The 22,171-nt window shown below is 45.2% G+C and overlaps 1 long non-coding RNA gene across 1 annotated transcript; it reads left to right on the top strand.

The window, feature by feature from the left end:
- Window positions 1-2,311: 2,311 nt before the first annotated feature.
- On the top strand, window positions 2,312-5,584 carry LOC125616670. The gene is made up of 3 exons (XR_007347411.1): window positions 2,312-2,943; window positions 3,541-3,744; window positions 5,107-5,584. It is a non-coding gene; the product is annotated as an uncharacterized LOC125616670 (long non-coding RNA).
- The last annotated feature ends 16,587 nt before the right edge of the window (window positions 5,585-22,171 follow it).

The raw sequence follows: 22,171 nt of genomic DNA, 5'->3' as shown, positions 1-22,171 counted from the left end.
GGAGATTCAGTGGTGAGCAAAGCAAAATATTTGCTTCCATGGGGCCTCAACTGCAGTGAGAAACACTGATTAGGTGGTATATGATGCACCGAAGGAAAATAAAGCAGAGCACAGAATATAAGAATGAGCAGGAGAAGCAACTATTTAGCTTGTGTGCGCAGGAAGGCTTCTTGGAGGGGGGTGAGATTTGAGCAGTGACTTGATTGGGGGGCTCAGAGGAAGAGCAAGAAGAGAGGACACGGGTGCGGAGGTCAGGAGGTAAGCGCATGCCCTGAGTGCCTGGAGAAAGTCAGTGGGCCAGGGTGGCTGGAGTGGAGTGAATCAACTGCATGATTTCAATTCTGGAAGAAAAATGGAAATGCAGAGGGGAAGAGGCTATGTGGAGATGTAGCAGGATTTGGACCCTGTGGGTAATCCTTATTCCTTTCCCTTTGGTTTTCTATAATACTCTGAATTTTTCTACCACACATGTTTATTACTTTAGAAAAAGTTTTGGTGTGAGACTTTGCAGGGAGCTCATTACCTTTGCCCTGGAAGTTCTCCGTGGTCCCACTGTGCCAGTTTTTAGACAGCCACTCTGCAACAGAAGAGAACCCCTGGCTGGGAAAACCAGAGAGTGCTTGTTCAGATGCACTCCGACAACAGCGCAGCCCCTGGTTTACAGTGAGTGGTGAAGGCGTTAATGTTTCCTCCCAGGGGCGTCTCTCCGCCACCAATATGCATCGGCTGAGTCTAATGACAACCTAATTGGCAGCAGAGATGGGAGCAGATGTCTCGCCTAATAAAAAGCTTTTGTGTCCACGGGTTGACCCCATTGGGGCTTAGCTGGCCTTCGGTACTGTGTGTGAACCCCGTGAGCAGTTGCGATTAATCAAGCATGTTTGTTGATTGTTGCTTGCAGTGTGAACCAAGTGTACAGAGACACCTGGGCCAACTGAGCATGCTCACAGGCTCTCCCCAGCCCTGGCCTCGGCCTTGTCTTTGTTCCCTCCATAAGACACCACAGGCTGGAATCAAGGGCTTTATTGGCATGGATTCCAAATAGTTCTTGTAGCTAGAGTCAGTCGTCACCCCACCCCATTTATGCTGTGAGTCCCTGGGGGATTTACAGTGGGTCCTCCATTCCCCAGACCTAAGCAAGAGAGGAGGTTGGTACTGTTTCAGATCTCTTTAACAAAGAGGGGCCATGTGACTTGAAGGGACCTGGCCCCCGTTTCCATCCCCTGGTATCAAGCCCTTGGTCAAGGGCTCCCTGTGTGGGGAGGTTAGGGGGAAAGTGATCTGGGATTAGATATCCCCTTTCCCTCCTGAATGTGCACCTTCTAGGTAAGGTCAAGGTGATGGTTATCAGCTGGCAAAGGCAGAGGCATTCTGTCTCCCAAAGATCTGGTGGAATTAGCCATGTTGATGAACAGAATATGCTTCTGTTAAGAGAATAGTCCCTTTATGTTGACCTGAGCAACCATTGATCAGAATTCAGGTGCGTTATAATAAGGTTAACTGCCAGGAAGCAGGAATCTCCACAGGGAGAGCCCTTCCCTAAGAAGGAGTATCTTGAAAACTTTGTATTCTGTGATCCCAAGACTAAAGTTCCTAAGTAGTCAAGGAAGAAAGGAAACAGATTCCATGGTCAAATGGATCTGGCCCTCGCTTGGTCAGATGAGTTTGGAAAAAGTGCTTTGCTTCAGGCCTTACCAGAGCCTTCAAGGTACAATATAATTAATGGAAGTGTGTTAATTGGACTCAATCTTCCTTATGAAATAATTGTATTGGGCAGAATACTGGTCAATGTTTAGGGAGAAATTGAAACAACTGTCTTTTTTTTTTCTTCTGATTTTTGTTACTTAGTGTTTCATGACTTTCTAATAAAAGAAAAAAAAAGTTCGAGTCTGTGGGGAGGGTTCCCATGAGCCTCACCAGCTATAAATGTAGTTTTCTGAGTCGTTCGTGGGTTTTTTGAACCAGTGGACAGACAGATAGGAAATGGAAAGGGAAGGACTCATCACCACGACGTTCTCAAGATTCCCGTTGCTTCCCCTCTGCTCTATTTTTATTATTGGGTGATTCTGGGCCACTTCCTGTTATTTTTACACTTATTGTTGTCGGAGGAAGCCAATTCATTTCAATATCAGCCCGAGCAAAACATTTAGGACATTCTCCTCTGCTACCAAAAAGGAACCATGTATGTGCTGCTTTGCATTCCAAAGCCCAGCACTCAGACAAACACAACCAAACAAAAGGAAAATAAGCCAAACACACTCCCCCCCCAGCCACACGCACTGGCACACACACACACACACACACACGCACACACACACTCACGCATGCATGCATACACGTGCAGAGTGGAGGAATTCTCTCCACACAGGGCCAAACATCCTGCCAGGCCCCTGAGATCCAGTCCCTCCAAGACAAAGCAGCCTGAAAATAGAAAACTTACTAGGCTTTTCCCTGCCTCCCTTTTTATCTTGGAAGAGGAAAGGGAAGAGGTGACAGAGAAGAGGAGAGAGGAGAAGACGGGCCAGGAAACAGCACGGAGCCCTGGAGCATCATGTGACCGCAGGCTGAAAGCGGAGCCGCGGGCGTCTTGCCCGGGTCTCTCAGATGCCCAGGGACACCGCTGACCTCCTCCTGTGCGCCGGAGCCTCTGAGAGCTGGAAAGTCCATCCATCTCCTCGTGTGCCCAGGCTCCTCTCCCTCTCCTCCTCTTCCCACCTCCCTTCCTAGCATAAGTTCCCTCTTAAAGTCATGCGATGGCCACTCACCTGGGAAGGACCAGCATCTGCCGGGCATGCAGCAGAGGTGGTGTTTGAGTCAGCTGTTTTGCTGCTGTGATCGAAAGAGCAGACAAGAGCCATTTTAGGGGTGGAGAAGTTTATAAGCCACTTATGGTTTCAGAGGTCTCCGTCCACAGACAGCTGACTCCATTGCCCTGGGCCAGAGGTGAGGCAGAGCATCATGGGGGAAGGGGGTGGGGGAGGGAAGCAGCTCAGGGCAGGACAAAGGGAAGGAAAAAGAGAGGGAGAGAGAGAGAGAGAGAGAGAGAGAGAGAGAGAGAGAGAGGAGAGTGAGAGAGAGATACCTGCTCACCAGGGACGGAATATAAACCCCCGATGCACACCCCCAGTAACCTACTTCCTCCGGTCCCACCAGGGCTGCCTACAGCTACCACCCAGTTAGTCCATTCAAGTGGGTCAATGCACCGATCAGGTTAAGATGCCCCAAACCCAATCATTTCACCTCCAAACTTTCTTGCGCTGTCTCACACGTGAGCTTCTGGGGGACACCACATCTAACCCTAACAGATGGGAAAAGGGAGAGAGAGGAGGACCAGGAGGGGCAAACCCACAGGGAGCTCCAGTTTGGGCCAGGCCATGCGAAGTCTTTTCACAGTTCCTCTTAACACTCTGAGGGAGGTGTAGTTCTCAGCCCTGTTCTGTTCAGGAGGACACCCTAGAGAGGCTGAGGAACAGGTTAGATGGTTTGGAGGCAGGATTTAAATACGCACAAGCTTGCTAACATCTAAGCCAGTGTTTTCAGCCACCCTCCTACTGTGCTCCACAAAGTCCTCAGGGGCCCACACTCCCTTCTGCTCATCTCTGTCCAATCCAGAGGGATGAGTCTTGCCTTCATGGTGCCATGTGGCAGCTAGAGCCCCAACCATCAATCTGCATTCCAGGCTCAAGATGAAGGTCAAAATAAAAAGAAACTCATCAAAAGCAGCACACTGCCTGTCTTTTAAAGGTGAGTTTTTCAAGTGTCCCCGGTCACCGCGATTCCACTTGTTGTCCATTGGCCAACTTTAGTCTCAGGGCTTCTGCCTCCTCGCAGGAGAGGCTGAGAGGCTGGGACATAGGTTCTTTATTCTGCGATGCCATGTGTCCAGCTAAAAACGTGGGTTTTCCATTGTCACACAAGGAGGAAATGGACACAGGGGCACAGTACACAGGGTCTGCGTGAGCAACTCTTTCAAAATGAAAGTCAGATCCTGTTCTGCTTAAAACTGTGTCCAGTCGTCTGAGTGCGGACACTCAGGCTAGAGGCCAGAGCCTTCGCAGTGCTCCCTAAGGCCTTGGGCATCTCCCCGCACCCTGGCCTCTCTGACCTCATGCCAGCCTCAGGCGTCTGCTCATCTCAGCCTCCTAGGTCTCAGCAGCCCTTCCTCTGGGCCCATCCCATCCATTATCTCCATCTGATCCCACCTGGCCATTCTCTGTTGGCTCACATAAAGGCTTGTGAACTCGTTCTCCCATGAGAATAGGAGCTCAGTGAGATCCAAGCTTTCATCTGTTCCATTCACTGCTTTGCATCCACGGGACCTTCAGCAGCGCCAGGCACGCTGTGGGGATCCAATAAACAAGTGTTGAATAGACGAAGGATGGATTGAATAAAGTCCCGCTTTGCCGATCTTCCAGAACTTGGGAGAGAATGAATGCAATCTAAAAGGGCTTTAAAAGTAGGAAGAAGAGTCAAAGATCAATTACTCTGCTGGTCTTTGATGTCCTCCCACTCGTAAAGACACCCTGTTAACGGGGAAATAAGCCGCGTGCTGTTGGCCATTACTGTTCTGAGGTGAGCATGGTGGGAGAGAATTGCCAGTCATTTCTTCCCAAAGCACCAATACCATTTGTTCTCAATCCAGTCCTGCCCCTGACTTTAGTTTTGGATGAATGCGGCTTTGTGGCACATAGTTCCCTAATATCTCACTTTGATGGTTTATTGCATCTTAAGTAGCATGGAATTGAAGTCTGGGACTATATCAGGCTGATTTCAGGTCATCTTTTCTTCCCTTTGTGTCATCACAGTTGGGGAGACTTGTCAAGCTGTGTTTGGCCAAGTTAAATGAAGAGACCAGATGGCCCGAAAGAAAGGAATTTGGGTCCAGGTTGAGGAGGAGAAAGGCTGGGGGTCGAAACTCCTGCATAGTTTTTGACCAAAGATCAGAACCACTCTCAGTACTGGGGGTACATTACTGAGTGCTAGTGTACCCCAGCAGAGTTTTACAAGACAGGCGTTTCTTTTTGTGTGATTAATCTCCTAGAACTTTCTGCCAAAACTTCGGAATCCCTTTGCTGTGCTGGAGTTTTAATTATACGTGGTTTTTAGTTTCCAGAGACAGAGAGCATTGATGTATGTCGAACACAATGAAAAGAAAAAAGAAAAATCAGGAGATAAAGAAGTCACTTTGGGATTTTGCTTTTGGCGGGCACTTTTAGGAAGAGAGAAAACAAAACCCCAAATTGGAGAAGAAAGGATGGGAGGAATCGAGAAGGAAATTTTTTAAAAGACCTTTCCTGCCCTGTACAGAAAAGGCGGCTGGCACAGAATCCCAGCTCCAAGCTGGATTGAGAAGTGGCATCCTCCACCGTCTGGCCCCGCCCGCGCGGGGTCAGGAGGCAGGAGAGAGGAAGTCAGACGGCAGAAGGTGGCGGGCATCCAGACAGGAAGCAGGCCTAGTGTGAACAAGTGTCTTTGTGGTAGGGACAGATGGAAAAAAGAGACTTTAGAGAAATACTGCTGAGAAAGGATACGCCTGGATTCCTAATGTCCTCTGCTGCAGCGTTACATCGCAGCTGGTGCTCAACAGTCCTGTTTTCTTTTTCTTTCTTTCTTTCTTTTTCTTTTTTTTTTTTTTCCTGTGCTCCATATAAAATGGCTAGGCTTCTGCTCTGCAGCCTGACAGTGTCAATGTGACCCCAAGGGCAAGATGATGACACACCACGCAAGGGAGAGCTGGAGCGCCAGATGGCCAGGGTTGGCTGAACTTTTCCAGCTCCATTTGGAACGTCTCTGGAGTGCCAGGTGAGCCAATTGCCAGGTGGCAGGTCTGCAGTGAAGATGGTACATCACTCACATGGAGCCTGTCTCACTCAGATATTCTAACAATCCGATGACATAAATACGCAATGAACTATGGTCACCTTGCAAAGAAGAGAGGACAGAGGCTCAGCCAGAATGGTCACTGAGCTAGCAAATTGTAAAACCGAGATTGGAACCTGGCTCTCTGTTTCCTGTTGAGTGCGTTGCTCATGGGTTGAGTTATCAGCTCTGATTGGGGTGCACTCTTCTGGATGCCGGCGGGTGGGTGGTGGTGAGGAGCTGGACAGATGTGACCCTTCTCCTTGGGGCTCTTCTAATCTAAAAAAGGGAGACAGGGTGAATGCAGAGAAATAACTGGATATTCAGGCACATCTCCATGTCCCAAGGGCTTGTTGGAAGCTTCAGCAAGCAAATCTCTGGAGTTTTGAAAAGATTCAGAAAACTGACTCATTGGTTTGGCTGTTGGAGGCTTCTCCAGATAATTGGAACTATGTTCAGATTTAGGCCAAAAGATGCATTTGACTGGAGAGAAGGGACTTGGGATTGAGATTGGAGCCGTTGTCAGCAAAGAAATTAAACAGCCTGAGAAAATTTTCCAGGGTTGATTTTTCTACATAGATAATGAGACTTTTCAGACTTGTCGTAACTGGGATCTTGATATAGAGAGGTGTCTGGAAAATGTTGCCCTGAATGTCATTTGGCTTCCTTTTCACAATTTTCTTGGTATGGCATATGATAAATTGCGAATGGCTGGTTTCTTGGAATATCAATGACATCCAATTCTCCATGATCCCTCAAAACCAGGGATAATAAATGGGCAAAAAGAAGATGGAAGCATCACACTAAATTGAAGTTTGACCTTGGGTTTCCCTGTCTCTTGTCCTGAGCCTGGGCAAATTCCTGGTGCAGAAACGGTCAGCAGGAAGATATCATGTGACACAAACTTATATGACATAGTAGACTCAGTATCTGGTAAAAAAAAAAAAAATCCTGATTCTTCTTTGGACAACCATCCCTGTCCCAGTGCATTTAGTCTTCAGGGTCTGGCCACCATGTCCCCCACTTGCTTCTGACCAAGAGATGCCTAAAACTCAAGCAAGGTCAATCCTCTCTCCTCAGAGCTGATCCTCGGGCAGAGCAACTTGCAGGTTTGAAGCTGTTCACTCAAGTAGACAGCAGTTCTCTGGAGAATCTGCCCATTAGAGTCAGCTCCCTAGATACCCCAAGCCTGATTCTCCAACTCTGCCCTCTGCTCTCGCAACTATTTCCTTGACTTCATCCAAACTTCTCTTTCACTGTTGGACAAAGTTTCTGTTGTTTGCCAATAAAAAGCCCCAAAAGGATGGACCAGGGAAGCCATAAGCATCTTTGCAGGGATAGGTCTGCTTCTGTCTGTCCTCTGAGCCACCCTAGAGTGTAAGAACCTGGCCCACAGATCATAGCTCTCAAAAGCAGAATGTGTAACAGCAGGAGGCTGGAATGAGGGTGGGGGGTACAGTAAAACATAGCTTCTATTTCAGAAAAATGACCAACAATCAATCGCCCCTTGACCTTCATGTCCAACTGTGAGTGTGACATTAATTACAAGGCTGATTTAAGTCTCAGCAGCAAGTTTACCTGCTGGAGGTTCAATACTATATCTAGCTAAATGTAGACTTTCTATTTCTTGTTTTATTAAAAGCCAAAGAAGCAAAATATATTTCTTATTTCATTATGATCACATTTGCATCCTGAAGACTTATAGTAAATGATTAATACAGTAATGGGATGCCTAGAAATCTATAATGTCCTTTGTTAAAGAGTTGGCTTTTATATCTATGGTATGAAGCTCATGTTCTTTGATATTGGTAGAATATGTCACAAGAGAAACTGGCTAACATTTTACTAGAGAAGGAAAAGTTGGCCGGAAGTGAGGGAGAATCTCACAGCACTGGAATCGCATGAGAATCTGCAAACTAGACCAAGGTGACGTGTGAGTGCCATTGTTCAGTGCTAGAGGAGCTGGAACCAGGCAGGACGGAGGTTCTCTAGGGAGCTGCAGGTTTGGGATTCAGATGGGACCAAGTTCACCTTCCATTTATGCATTTCCTTTTGGTAGAGTTCTAGGCTGTCTGCTCTGAAATTCATGACTTAACCACCGAAGCGTGTCTCTGCATGTGAAGCACGATTAGCTTATTTTAATATACTAAGAAAAAATGCCAATGAGAAGATGAAAGATCAGCAATGGAAAACTTTAGCAAAAAATAATGATGTTTAACAGAATTGATTTTTGGAACTGAGGACTTAAAAGATTCAACCTATTTCTGTCTACTCTTTCTGGCCCCAGGTGACGATCACTCTGATCGACACACTCACTGCTAACACCTGTGGTCTTTTACTACTGACCTGGGAACTCACTCTTTCTCTGTGTCTTTCTGGAAATAACCTTTTGTAATCGTAACCAGATTATGAATTGTATCATACAGGGTTCAATCAGGAATGTAGATCCACAGTGAATACTGTGGGAATCAGACCTCTGGAAAGAGTAAAAGACCCTGGGAAAGGGCAGGAATGAAAAAGAAGACTCTCTAAGCAGTCCTCCCAAAGCACAGGTGCAGGGGACAATCTGGCCCTTGCAGGGAGCTGAGGAGCTGGGGTGCTTCTTTCAGGGGACAGTGAAGGAGAAGTCCTTCTTGGGAACTAAGGAATTGATGTTTCCATGTAGCTACAGAATCTTGGGTCCACGGTTGAGCATTTGGCAGTCAGAAGGTTAGTAATTGAGAATTAAAACTGGACACACAGCCAAGAAGACCAAGGACAAGCTAGGACTCCCTGGGGAACCTCTGTTTCTGGGCAGAACCCTATCTGACCGAGATGTCAACCTGCTGAGAGTAATGCTAACTAACTGCTTTATTTCCACCTCTCTTGAGCAAGTTCCTCTTCTGGCCACCTCCAACCTGGAACCATGAAGACTGGGGAAAGGAGAGGAGGGAATCCTGTGGATGTTCCAAGCTTAACCAAATTGACAGTGGAATAATTCAGAATGCTAAGCCTTAGCAATTTGGTGCATCTATTTTTTTTTTCTGAGTTTCACTTCCATATAAAGACAATGGTAAAATCCTGCTTCCACTTGACATAATGCATCTGTCCTGCATAAAATGAAAACAGGTTGGCCTCCCCAACAGAATGGACACTGCCCAGTCACATCTCCCCCCACCCTTGATACAGTGAAACTTTAACACCACATATAAGGCTTACCATGTACCACACCTTATATGACACAGTAAATAACAGGAGAGGAGGGAAAAAAGAGAAAAACTGTATACACCTATACATATAGAGGCACACAGACACATCGAAGAAAAGAACAGATTTTCATAATTATTATAATTACCATTTCTGAAACTGGTGATAGTTTCATAACGGATATTATAATTTGTTTCCATTTCTGAAACTGGGGATAGTCTCATAATAGATATCATAATTTCTTTCCTTGAGCAGCGTCCCTGTTCTCCCTGAGAACAGGGAATTCAAGGCATATTAGGTCTTTCACAGACACACAAATGTCTGTTCCACTTAGAAACCAAAGAAAGAAGGGAAGGGAGAAGGAGGAAGAGGCTGAGAAGGAGGGCCAGGGGTGGGGAGAAAGGCAGAGTCTTCCAGAGAGGGTGATTTCACAGGAGCTTCTAGTCCTTGACCCCAGAGCTATGACCATGTGTGCTGCTTGTGAGTCGGAAGCTGTGTGTTCTGGTTTGACCTGGCACGAAAAAGCTAATATGAGAAACCTGTGTTTTAGAGCAATGAGATCATGTGATTGTCAGGACCTGGAGCTATGTGAACTCAGAAACGTGAAATAATTCTGGAAACAAAAACAGAAAAACTGCTCTCCAATCCTACGAGGGACTTCTTTTTTTTTTTTTCCCCCTCAAGGAAAAAATGTTTTTTTAATGAGGTTAAAAATAACAAAAATCATAATTTGACAAAATATTGAACACTTGGTTCAAGACAGAAGCTGGCAGGGTAGTGGGAAACATTTGTAATGGCTGAGTTTTGGACAATAAATCAAGAGAAATCAACAGTGAACTTAATCCAGACTTGTGCTGCACATAGTCTCGGCTGGGTTTGGGCTACCAAGGTTAGAGCTGGGGCAGAGTTCACCCGTGAGGGAGCACACAATTTGATGACATCTGTCTTCCCAGGCACTTTTAGTGTTCCTGATGACTCCTGCAGAGGTCTTGGCATTCTGCAATGGTAGCTTCAGAGGAATGATGGGAAATGGAACCAGGGGTTTGAACAGTTAGTAACCTGAACTCCCATGTTTCTACAACCCCCGTGAAGCATCGTCCTCTTGCTGCTGACAAGATCAGACACCCTGGGTGCTCTGTGACAGAGATGCCTTGAGTGGTGAAATAAATAAATAAAACAATAAGATTGTAAGAAAGCCTAAAAAACAGTCGTCCCAAACCAAAGAAAATCAGGGTATCTTTGCCTCCTAGCACCGCTATCATTTATTCATTCAACAAATATTTATAAACCACTGTATCAGATATTATGGGTGCCTTCCCACATCTCTGGAGTCTACTCTCTTGTGCTCTCATCAGTCTATCTTTACTGGGGACAATTCTCCAAAGCCACTTTGCCTGACCCTCTCCTGGATGAAGTGGTGAGGGGTCGGTGCTCCCTGGGAGTAGCCCTGCACCATGGAGGGAATGAGCTTTCTTAGAGACAAATGCTTCGGCTCGGCTCTCTCACTCCCGGGGGGAGCTGTTGCGGAGGCATGTTCGAGTGCCATTTCACAGCGTCCCCGTGAGGTTGAACTCCAGTGTCCCGTAGCACAAGGCAGCTGATCTGTTGCCACTTTCATCGACTGCCTTCCTGTCCCTATCTCTGGCCCAATCCCCCTGGTGTTTCCTGAACCTTCCAAGTGGATACCTCTATTTGCATCCTGGCTTCAGAGTCTGCTTCCGAGAAACCAGACACCTACTGTGTGCCAGGCCCTGTGCCAGAGACTGGCTGACTGAGGAGGCATCACTGGGGATGTCAGACTCCAGGGACAGGCTGGTAGGAAGATGTCTGATTGTAGTTTGAGATTCTAACAACTCGCATCCTAGAAGTAGTGTGAGATTTAAACTTGTAAAACTCTTAAAATAATGCCTTGGTATATAGTGACAACTAAGCAATTATTATGTTCGTTATTCTGATGAGTTAAGTCATTGATCATTTAGCAAATTCTTTTTTAAAATATTAATTCCCGTGCAGATGTATCCATTATGGTTTAGATGTGTGCTGTCCCTCAAAAGCTCATGTTTGAGGCAATGCAAGAAAATTTAGAAGTGAAATCATAGGGGTTATGAGAACCTTGACCTAATCAGTGCATTAATCCCCTGATGGGATTATCTGGGAGGTGGCTGTAGGCAGGCAGGGTGTGGCTGGAGGAGGTGGGTCCTTGGGTGTGTGACTTTGTGGTTTATATTTTGTCGTGGTGAGGAGAGCTCTTCCTCTGCTTCCTGGTGCTATGTCCCCAGCTGATTTCCTTCTGTCACACACTTCCACCGTGATGTTCTGCCTTATGTCAGGCCCCAAGGAATGGAGTCAGCTGTCTGTGGATTGAGACCTCTGAATCTGTGAGCCCCCAAATCAATTTTTCCTCTTTAAAATCGTTCTTGTCAAGTCTTTGGTCACAGCAGTGAAACAAGTGACTAAAACAGTAGTGCCTTTAGCTCTTTGTGGGCATCAAATCTATAGGGACAGAGTACATGCTGATGAAGCTCTGGTCACTCTGCTAAAGCTTTACAGGTGGTAGGGGAAGAGCAAGAGCTGATTGGCAGGCCTAGCAGGTGAGTAGAGCTATGTGACAATCTAAGGAACCATCTGGCACACAAGGACCATCTTAGGGCTCCTGACATATTCTGGAGCAGGTGAATCCAGCTTCTCTGGGTCCAAAGCCCTCCACAGAAGAGAGGCCATGCAGAGACTTGAAGCTAGATCACACTCATCTGTTTATGTGTTTATCAATTTGACGCATTCCTTCAATGCTTTTTTATGTAACTTGAAATTGCAAAGGTCACCAGAGGAATCCTAATGGGAGAACAAGTGTTTATAAACTAAATATTGTAAGCACTTTGGTACAACATATGTGCAGATCAGAAACCAGAGAGCTGGCTCCTTCCGCCCTGGGAGGCAAGAGAGGCAAGTTCATGGAAGAGAGGACCCCTGCTCGGAACTTTTGACAGGCAGCTTGACCCTTATAGTCCACGTTGCCTCCATTTTTCTCCATTGACTTCCTAGAGCTGGGGTATGGGTGAGACTCTTCATTTCTCTGAATTTCACTTGGATTCTTCATCTGAAGGGTGAGATCTGGAGTCATTCCTTATTCGTTACGTGATCTCGGGCCAATTCCTGGACTCTGTGAGCTCCAGTTACCACATGAAGGCAGCAGGACTGATAATAGCAAATGGTTCTCACCTTAGGAGGATTGTCATAAAAGAATACATGAAAGTAAAGGCAAAGCAAAAAGGGTTTGACTGAAAAAAAAAAAAAAAAAAGAATACTGAAAGTGCCTGGCACAGGAAGTACCCAGTGGATGTAGTGATTATTTAGAAGGGACTCTGGCAGAGGGAGGGAATATCTGACAACGTTCCTAAACGGATGACTTATCTTTCTACAATCTAGGATTGGGCCTGAATGACCAGCACTCTAGATTGAGGGAGCTTTGTGTTTTGACTCACTGGCTAAAGACTTGGGCAAAGCCCAGTCCATGTACCCTGGACCTTTCTCCTGCATGCGCTCCTGGCCATACACACCTGCAACTTTCTGTGTGTGAAGATACAAAATTCTTCTGCACATCTAGAGGCTGATCATGCTCTTCATCGATGACAGAGGGGAGTTGATGGAAGAGCACCCTGTTTCCTTGCCCTCTTGCTAGGGTGTGATTCAGGAATATTTCTACCGTGGTTATGACATTCACCTGGAAGGACTGACTAACTACCTGCCGTGGGTAGCACACACTTTATTTCTTTCATTGCCTTCCCAATCTCATGCTCCCATCTCTCTAACAGAAACTCTAGGATAACCTCTCAAGTAAATTGATTGCACTGAAATCGTTCATTCTGGGTCTGCTTCTGGAGAAACCCAAACCAAGACACTCCTTGCCACATGCCTGAAACAAGCTCATGGGCCAAATGAAGTGCAAGGTCATACAGCTACCTGTATGCGATCCTCACCGTCTAGACAGCAGCTCAGATTCAAGCACATTTTTGCTTGCTTGAATTATTTGGGCTGGCTTGCCCAGCCACTCCTGGAGTCCCTCCAAAATTCTTCCAGCCCCTGCTTTCCTTTAGACTTAGAGATTTAACCTTGAAAGCTGACAGGCCTCAGACAGGAACAGCAGAGGCGTCTGTGCAGGGCCATGTAGGCTGCTTCTGTGAACAGGCACAGGGTACAAATGTGAAAACACCAAGGCCCTCCCACCTCCTCTGAGCCTAGAGATGAAGCTCAAACTGTTGTTTCTCTGGAATCCATGCTATTATCAAAGGTGGGAAATAAACACAGGATTGGAAGTAGACATGGAAGTGGGGGCAAGTTGTCCTCCCTTAGAAGACTAACGCAGGCCCACCCTGGGTCTGCAATCCACAGCTGGGCTCCAGAGCTACTCCCGTGTCTCTGTTCAGCAGAGCTGATGGGATTCGTTTTTCCCCAGGACCCAGGCATCATGATACCTGGGTCCCGAGGAGAAATCTTCCTGCTGAGCAGATGGAAAGCACCAACTCAACTCCAAGTTCAGAGGTGGGAAGGAGGAGGGCAGGGTTTCAGGAGAAGAGGGGGGCCAATGACAAGCAGATAAAGCTGAGCATTTACTGAGGGCTTCGCTCCTGTCAGGCACTGAGCTAAGCCGACACATCATTCGCTGTTGTGTTTTCTCTGTCTCTCTCTGTCTCTCCCTCTCTCTTCCTCTCCCACTACCCAGGTTTGGAGATGGGAGAATTGAGGTTCAGAGAAATTTTTTTTTTCATTTTGTCCAAGATCACTGGCTATAAGAGAAGAGATACTGTGAACTCATTATTTGTTTTTGTTTTTGTTTTTGTTTGTTTCTTTGATGCAACATTTCTTTGTAGAAATCCATGACTTTCCCCCCAATTAATCAAAAGCATCCAGTTACTTCACAGAGTATTGAAAATGTTATAGCAGAAATTAAAAGTAAGAGAAACTCAATGTTTAGTTAAAACCCACATCACAAATACTAGGCTTAGAAAGCTAAAGCCTTTGCTCTATGAAGCCAAGTTTTATCAAAAGGAAAAAGATCTTTATCATAAGGATATTAGGAGCAGAACACGAGCTGTAGGTGATCGAGGAGTCCTGGACCACATGCTCCACAGCCACGGGGGACTCCGTGAGCGTCAGCGGGCTGGGGAGGGCTGGAGGAAGAGGATAGATCGTGAAGGATGGCTTTGGAGTTCTATGCAACAGGACCAAACCTTGCTGGTAAGAGAGGCATCTGGAGAGCCACCACAGAAGACCAAGGCCAGCCTCTAGGGACTAGAGCACTCGGGAGCTCTGTGGGAGCCCAGCCATAACCTGCAAGCCATCTGGCTGCATTTCATGGACAAGAAAGAGTACTGCCATCACGTGGGAAGAAGCCACGTGCCCCATGTGGACATGCCACTTTTTAATGATCTGGGATACTTGAAAAAGGGATGATGAGACCCATCCCTGTTATGTAGATTTCATTAAGAAAAAAAATATATTTCTGCTCTTAAAAGTATTTGGAGAGACTTCTGGTTTCAGATCCAACATGTAAAGGACTTAGAAATTGTCACTTCTGTCCTAATAATAATAAGCTGAACAAACAGAATTGAAGACTTTCCTCAGACCATCTGAGAGCTGAGGTTTTAGAGGGAATACCACTGTGAAATCTGGAGAGTTCTTAGGGAAGTCCAAAGACAACAGAGGACACTAGAGGAACTAGAAGCCCAAAGCATCTACAGCTCTAGTGGCATTAAATACAGCCAACCTGTGGCCAGATTAATCACATCCACCAAGCGGGGCCTAGTTTCCTTGGTTCCTATTGCCCAATACAACACATCCAACTTTCTACCCAAAATTACAAGGCATACCAAATAACGAAAAAGTAATACATCGACTGAAACCAAGTACCATATCCAGATAGAACCTAGATTTGGAATTTCAGTTGGGTGATGAAAGTCCACCTCTTCAGTGATAAGACATGCTGATGGTGTGTGCCCTTGATATCACCTGATGAAATGGCATTTTACCTCTGCAGTCTTCCTCCCAAGAACACACAGCTGCAGGATAACTTGAGAAAAAAAAATATCGTCTACAACCATATTGAGGGGCATGCTACAAAATACCTGAGCAGTACTCTTCAAATCTGTCAAGGTCATCCAAAAGGAGAGAGTCTGAGATAGCCAAGGGGGACCCAAGCAGACATGATGATTAAATCAACGAGGTACCCTGGATGGGATTCTGGAACATGAACTCGAGTTCATGATAGCTTGTGGACATTGGCTCATTAATTCTAACCAATTGCCATACTAATGGTGAAGTGTTACTATTTATAATTTTTCTGTAAATCTAAAACTGTTTTAAAAATAAGGTTTAAAAAATATTTGACCACATCTGGGTGGATGATCACCAGGTGTCTTTATCTCTAATACACCTTGTATTTTGTTCTATTTCAACCGTTCCATCCAGGAAAACCCCGAGGCTCAACTTCTCCTTGGTCCTCTCCGACAACCCTGGGGAAGAAGGGTTGCAGGCTCTCAGCTGTGGTACCAGCAATGAAGAGGCTGCCCGAGCTGAACTCCAAACGGGAGAACACCTTGGTGTTTAAGAGCACAGTCTCTGTCGAAAATTAGTTGGCAACTTAACCTCTCTCATACACACACACACACACACACACACACACACACGCGCGCGCGCGCGCGCTGCATATAGTTGCTGGGAGCCATTAGCCAAGTAGGTCTGACAATTTCCTTGCCAGCGTACCCCATGTTGCAGTGACATTGAATGTAGGTGACCTTGCTCAAGGACCAGGGCGGATTAGGGTGTTCCCGGTTTAGGATAATCGGGTTTAGGGCGTTCCAGGTTTAAGATTATTCCTGCTGAGAATAGGGCGTATCCTGCTGCCTGAGTTCCCCTTGAGTTCTCACGGGATTCAGACAGTATTTTTTGGGAGATAGAAGCCCAGTGGATGTGGATTTGGGCAGAGAACGTGGATTTCCCCAGAACGTGATTGTAGACAGCCGGTGTGAGTTCGGGAATAAAGAGTTGCTGTTTGAATCTACAAGCTGTGTGGTGGCTCGTGATTGTGTGCCCAGCCAGACTGCGGCATATAGTAAAAGGCAATAACCTATATTTCATAGTCTATGGGGAAGTAGTAAGATTTGTGGCCAGTACATGGTAGTTTATATACTATCTTCTCCTCCACTAAAGAAGAAACAAAGATACAAAATTAAAGAAAAATCCCCATAATTTTTTCCTGAACAGTTATTTAGTATTTGTGAGCAAATTTTATTTGTCTATCTTTGTCTTTAGTTATTTATAGCTCACCATCCTGATTCCTTTTCTTTGCCTGTTTTAACAACCAGGGAAGTCTGCTCAGCCCTAGCCGAACCTACCTGGACTGCTTCAAAATGCCCACCTTTCCCTGGTTTAAGCAGATCTTGCAGTTGAACAATGAACTATGAAAGAAAAATTCATTTGCAGCCTCATTCTGCCGTAAACCAGCAGCAGTGCCGTTTAAATAAAGCTTGTTTCCAGTTCCCGTGCCCTTTTCTATTCTCTTTGTAATACTGTTGCTTCTCACCTCCTAAGAATGAAGTGTCGCATCCGGAGAAGTGTCCTGGATCACATGCTGATGATGTGTGGCATTCGGGAAGTTGGAGATGAAGAGCCAGGCAGGACAGACTCCATCCAACCTCTCTTCCTAACAGGTCTGTGGCTGTTGGCCGTGGTCCTTTTTCCAACCCTGAGCTTCAAGCTCTTCCACTCTCATGCCCCAACTTATTTTCCTTAGTTGAAGCCTTAGCCTTGGGATCTGGAAAGCAGTTTGGATGTGCATGGTGGTTAAAGCTCTCCAGAGGGAAAATAGAAAGTCACCATCAAGTAATGAGACCAGACTATTGGGTGTCTCATATCCTGGCTCCAAATGCAGATGCCAAAGATTCAGAAAGGATCTCAACCAAAGCAGCCCTGTTGGAATAAGGGACAGTTGCCTAGAGTGACAGGCGCTGCTGTGATCTGGGAGTTTGTTCTCCAAAACGCATGTTGAAACTTAATCCCCAATAGCATTCTGGTTGGAAAAGGTGCTATTTGGGGGTAATTAGGATTAGATGTAGTCTTGAGGCTGGAGTCCTCTGATGACATGAGTAGCTTTGTCAGAAGAAGAGACATCCAAATAAGCAACTTTGATCTGTGTTGCCAGGCAATGCCTGGACCAAGTTATGCTGCTGTTAGAAAGTCCTCACTAGCTTCCAGAATTACACTCTTGGACTTTCCAGCCCCTAGAACCACAAAAAAGAATAAACCTCTATTTTTTAAAAAAAAAACATTTATTTTTTAGAAGTAGTTGGACACAATACCTTTATTTTATTTATTTATTTGTATATGGTGCTGAGGATCAAACCCAGGGCCTGGCACGTGCTAAACGAGAGCTCTACCACTGAGCCACAATCCCAGCCCTAAACCTCTATTCTTTATACATTTCCCAGTCTGTGGTATACTGTTGCAGCAATGGAAATTGGACTGAGACAGGAGCCACCATCGATCTGGATATGTGAGACCACCTGGAAACTTTCAGAAGACTGCCTCATTGTTCGTTATCGTACCTGATACCTGCAATAGGGCTGTGGGAGTGGAGAGGATCACCATCCATAACATAGGGCTCAATCCCCTACCACACTATGACTTCTTTTCCTAAGATTGGCTCCACCAATAAGCCCAGATCATGCCAAATCATACCAACTTGAGGAAGAAACATGTCTATGCTTTAGAGACAATATGGGCTGGATTAATGGACAAGTCCACTGATTCCACCTCCTGATGCTGCCTGCCCCTTCCACTTGTATCTGAGCGGCTACCTCAGATCCTCCACCTGTTACACCTATGCCATTGTGTCCCTCCTTGCTGACCTCTTTAGCCTCCCCCTGCCTCCAACCCGATCATTCTTCGTATGGTTTCTGAAGTGATATTTGAAAGTTACGCCATAAACATATACTGATGCTATTTATAAAATTAATATTCTCTGATGTCTTTCGAGGTGTGTGAAGATATCAATATTGGCAAGTGTTTCTTTGCTGAGAGAAATGATGGGAACAGACAGGCTAGAGTAATGCCTAATCGCCCTACATGAGAAAAGGGGAGATGGGGAGATGGGGAGGAGGAGGGAGGCATGATTTCTAAAGACCTAGAGTCAGAGAAAATTAAAGACTTTGTAGGGGAAGGGATCAAGGAAAGATGAGAACTCAATGGTCCTGGACCAACACAGGAGGGACCGAGGACTGGGGGACCTGGGGATTGAGATTCGGTACATCCTGAAATGTGATTTCCCCCTCAGTCCCACCCATAAAGCCTTCAGTTTCTGCAGCAACGTGGAAATCGCTGCATTGTGCAAATGTAGAGAAATTCCTCATTTTCAGTAATGTTTTGTGGAATGGATTGTTCTTTGGGGGGATGTGGGGAAGCACTGCGTCATGCTGCAGGAATGGAATGAGGCAATGCAAACCAAGGCAGGATGCAGAGCGCACCAAACTTCAGTGCACAAATCCAACCTCCTGCTCTTCTGAGGAAGGCTTCCCTGGGTGCCCTCACCGCCCCGGCCCCGCGGGGTAGTCCTGAGCCTCTGAAACATTCTATGAAATCCAGCTCCTTCCTGATCTGGAATTCACATACTTGTCCCATTACTTCTTGTATTCACCTCTTCTTGGTGACATGCATGCATATATGGACATGTACACACAACCCTTTCTACCGCAGGGAATTGAACTGTAATTCTAGCAAAGATTGCTGTGATGGTGTATGTTATTTTACACTGGAGCAGTTATTTTATCTTTACCTTGATGTTGCTCAGTTGGAAATGCCTGCTTCTCCCTCTCCTAGACTTAGATGCTGCCTCCCCTGGGCTCCCATTTTACTTTGGAGATACACTCTTGTATTATCTTGTCACACTGTTCTGTAATTACATATTTGCATGCTCATCTCCCTGACATGACCGTGTGCTCCTTAAAGCCAGCTGTAGTTTAATATCTGTGAAATATTTCTAATACCTAGCAGATGCTAGAATATTGACTCTGTTGTTTGATGAACATTACCTTCTATAGTTTATAAGTATTCTACAGAGAAAGTACTAAAGAAAACCTACCTAGTCAGGAGGAAAGAAAATTTTTTATTGGTTCCATAAAAACTTGCCCAATACTTACTGTTTTCCTTTCATAAAGCCTGGTAGTTTGGTGCTCTTCAATAAACTGTTATTCTCCACGGTCAAGCCCTTGTGCCAGTCTTTCCAACATTAACTCCAGGCTTGGCGATGCGACTTGCTTTGGTTGCTGGGATATTGGACAGCGTGGTGTGAGAGGATGCTTGATAAGTGCTTGTACAATGGGCTTTTCAACTTGGAATGATCTTTCTTAGGACTTAGATGCCATGTTATGGGGAAGCCCAAGTAGCCATGTGGAGAGGCACATATGGAGAACTGAAGTCCCTGATGATAATCCCAGGTGAGCATGCAGCCCACCTTCTGCCTACCAGACTTCCCAGTATGTTGGCCATTTCCATGCAGAGCAGGAAGACCACCCAGTCAATCTATACAGTAGTGGGTATAAATTGCTTTTTTGAGATACTAAATTCTTAGGTGGTTTGTATAAGCAACAGAAATCACAAATGTCTCTCTGGTCAACACCTATATTTAAAGTTCATGTGATGAGTCAGTGACTGAATTAGTACTTTCCAATTCCAACTATAAATAATTTCTAAATTTACTTGCATCTTAAGTTAGATGTGGACTGCAGATTGGATTCCTTGGGACGCATACTCTGAGACAAAGTTTAGCATGTAAAGTGTTTATTGCACAGTGGTCTTGGCATCAACACCCAAGGAAAAAGCATGCTGGGATGCTGGCTCAGGGACAGCCTTGTCTGACCCACAGGGAACTCTCAAGCAAGAGTCATCCTCCCGACTTGTCTCCAGTTGGACCAAGGTGGCCAATTCTTCATACTCTTGTGTAGAGCAGTCCTTGGATATGGGCCATCCTGGGAAGGAGCGTGACCTGGAATGAAGCTGCTCTCTGCGCTGGGGGAAATTTGTAGCTGAAGGCACTGCCAAAAGTAGTCCAAGGCAATGGGACAAGTTTTTCAATTGGAAGGGGCTCAGGGCAGTGCATTCCCATGTCCACCACAGTCAACAAGACATAATTATTCCTACTTGACCGATGAGGAAATAGAAGTTCAAAAGGGGTTGATAAATCATTTTCTCAAGATTATACAACTAGCTAGTGAGAACACATAAACTCCCAAGCAAGCACTGATTATACCCTATTAACTTTATTTTGTGATGCTAGAGTTTATTGGGTTGGGGTCACTCTTCTTATGTAAGGTGACTGTCATCTTGAGGATTCAGGATCAGATTAATCTATAGTTAAACACATTCCTTTTACATTATTGTGAGAGAGCACTCTAAAATATTTTCATTTATCCACACCTTGCCCTATTACTTTCAGTCTCGTAGACCAGTGAGTCTTTCTCATGACACTTTTGTCATTCTTGGGGACTTTCAATTTCACTTCTAAGTTATCTGTTTTTGATGCAAACTCACTGTCATCAAAAATCACTCTCAGCTACAGTCATTCTATGTTTCTTTTAAAACCCGTACTCAAGGTATTTTCAAGCTTCTAAGGTGTTTGTAAAATGTCATTGTCCACAGAAGAACATGAAAAATATTTTACAAAAGAAAAAAAAACCCAAATGTAACAAATTCTGAAGCTCATTTTTAATTGGAGATGAAAAGCACAGTTCATGCAGTCCCTAGGGAGAGGCCTGGATCCAATTAGTACAGTGCACTCCCATGTCCACCCCATGGGTCAACTATTCTTATAGAAGAAAAGAAAGTCAGAGGGGGTGTTAGCTTTCTGCTGCTATAACAAAATATCCAAGATAACCAACTAAAGAAGGAAAGGTTTATTTTGGAGAATGATTTCACAGTGGTTAGTCCAGGGCTAAGTGCTGCATGGTGGGACTGCGTGATGGAGAAGAACTGTCCACCTCATGGAAGCCAGGCAGCAGGAAAAATGAAGACGAGGGCTAGGGTGCCAATATCCCCTTCTAAGGCACATGCCCAATAACCTAGCTCCCTCCCATGAGGCCCCACCTCTCAAACGTTCTACCATCCCCCAACAGTGCTATGGGGTGGGACCAAGTATTTAACACATGAACCCTTAGGAGGCTTTTCAAACTACAGCTGTTTAATTGGTAGTTCCTATATGACCATGGTCCCCTCCATCCTTGTTCCCCTGCCCTATAGGTCAACATGGATTCAAGTGCTTCAAAGAAAAAGAACATCATAAAAAAAGCAGGCTCAGGAATTCAGACCTCAAGGGTTTTGTATTAGGATTCTCCAGAGAAACAGAACCAATAATACAGACAGATGCTTTGTGACTTACAGTGGGATTTTGGCCCAGTAAACCCATTGAAAATATAACTTGTAAATGCATTTAATAAGCCTAACCCAGCAATCACAGTTGAGAAGCATAGTTATAGGCCGTTTGCCCTCCAGATCTCACAGTTGACTGGGAATTATGATGCCCTGCCTAGGCCCAACCTCACGAGAGTGTATTTTATCACAGATTGCTAGCCCACAAAACCATCAAAATTCAAAGTAGGATATCCACTGAATACAAACAATGCAATGTTAGTGTCCATAAACACAGACACGTCTAGAAATGACACTTAGTTAAATATCTGGGTCCTTTGATTCAATCCAGTTGACAGACAGAATTAATGCTCACAGTTTTAACCTTAGCCTCGGAGTGTAGATGAACGAGTAGATGTGCATGTGTTTAGGTCTAAACAGACTATCACGATCATTCATTCAAAAATATTTACAGAGCACCTCCCATTATCCTCATTCTAGCTGCACATAAGACTGATCAAGACAAATATTATTCCCATTCAAAGCTCATGTCAAAACAGTTTATAGAACATTAAGTCCTCGCAGACAAATAACATCAGTAATAACTGATAAAAGTTATAAAGGGGAAAGAGAGAGAGAGCGGTGACCATGTACTTGAATAACATACTCCTTCAGACCTTTTGCTATATAAATCTCTGAGTTTTTCAGTATTAATAAAGAATTAGCTTTTGGA

This window comes from Marmota marmota, unplaced genomic scaffold (genome assembly GCF_001458135.2).
Source record: "Marmota marmota marmota unplaced genomic scaffold, marMar, whole genome shotgun sequence".
NCBI lineage: Eukaryota > Metazoa > Chordata > Mammalia > Rodentia > Sciuridae > Marmota > Marmota marmota.
The sequence above is the reverse complement of the archived record's forward strand: the minus strand, read 5'-3'. Positions and strand labels throughout refer to the sequence as shown.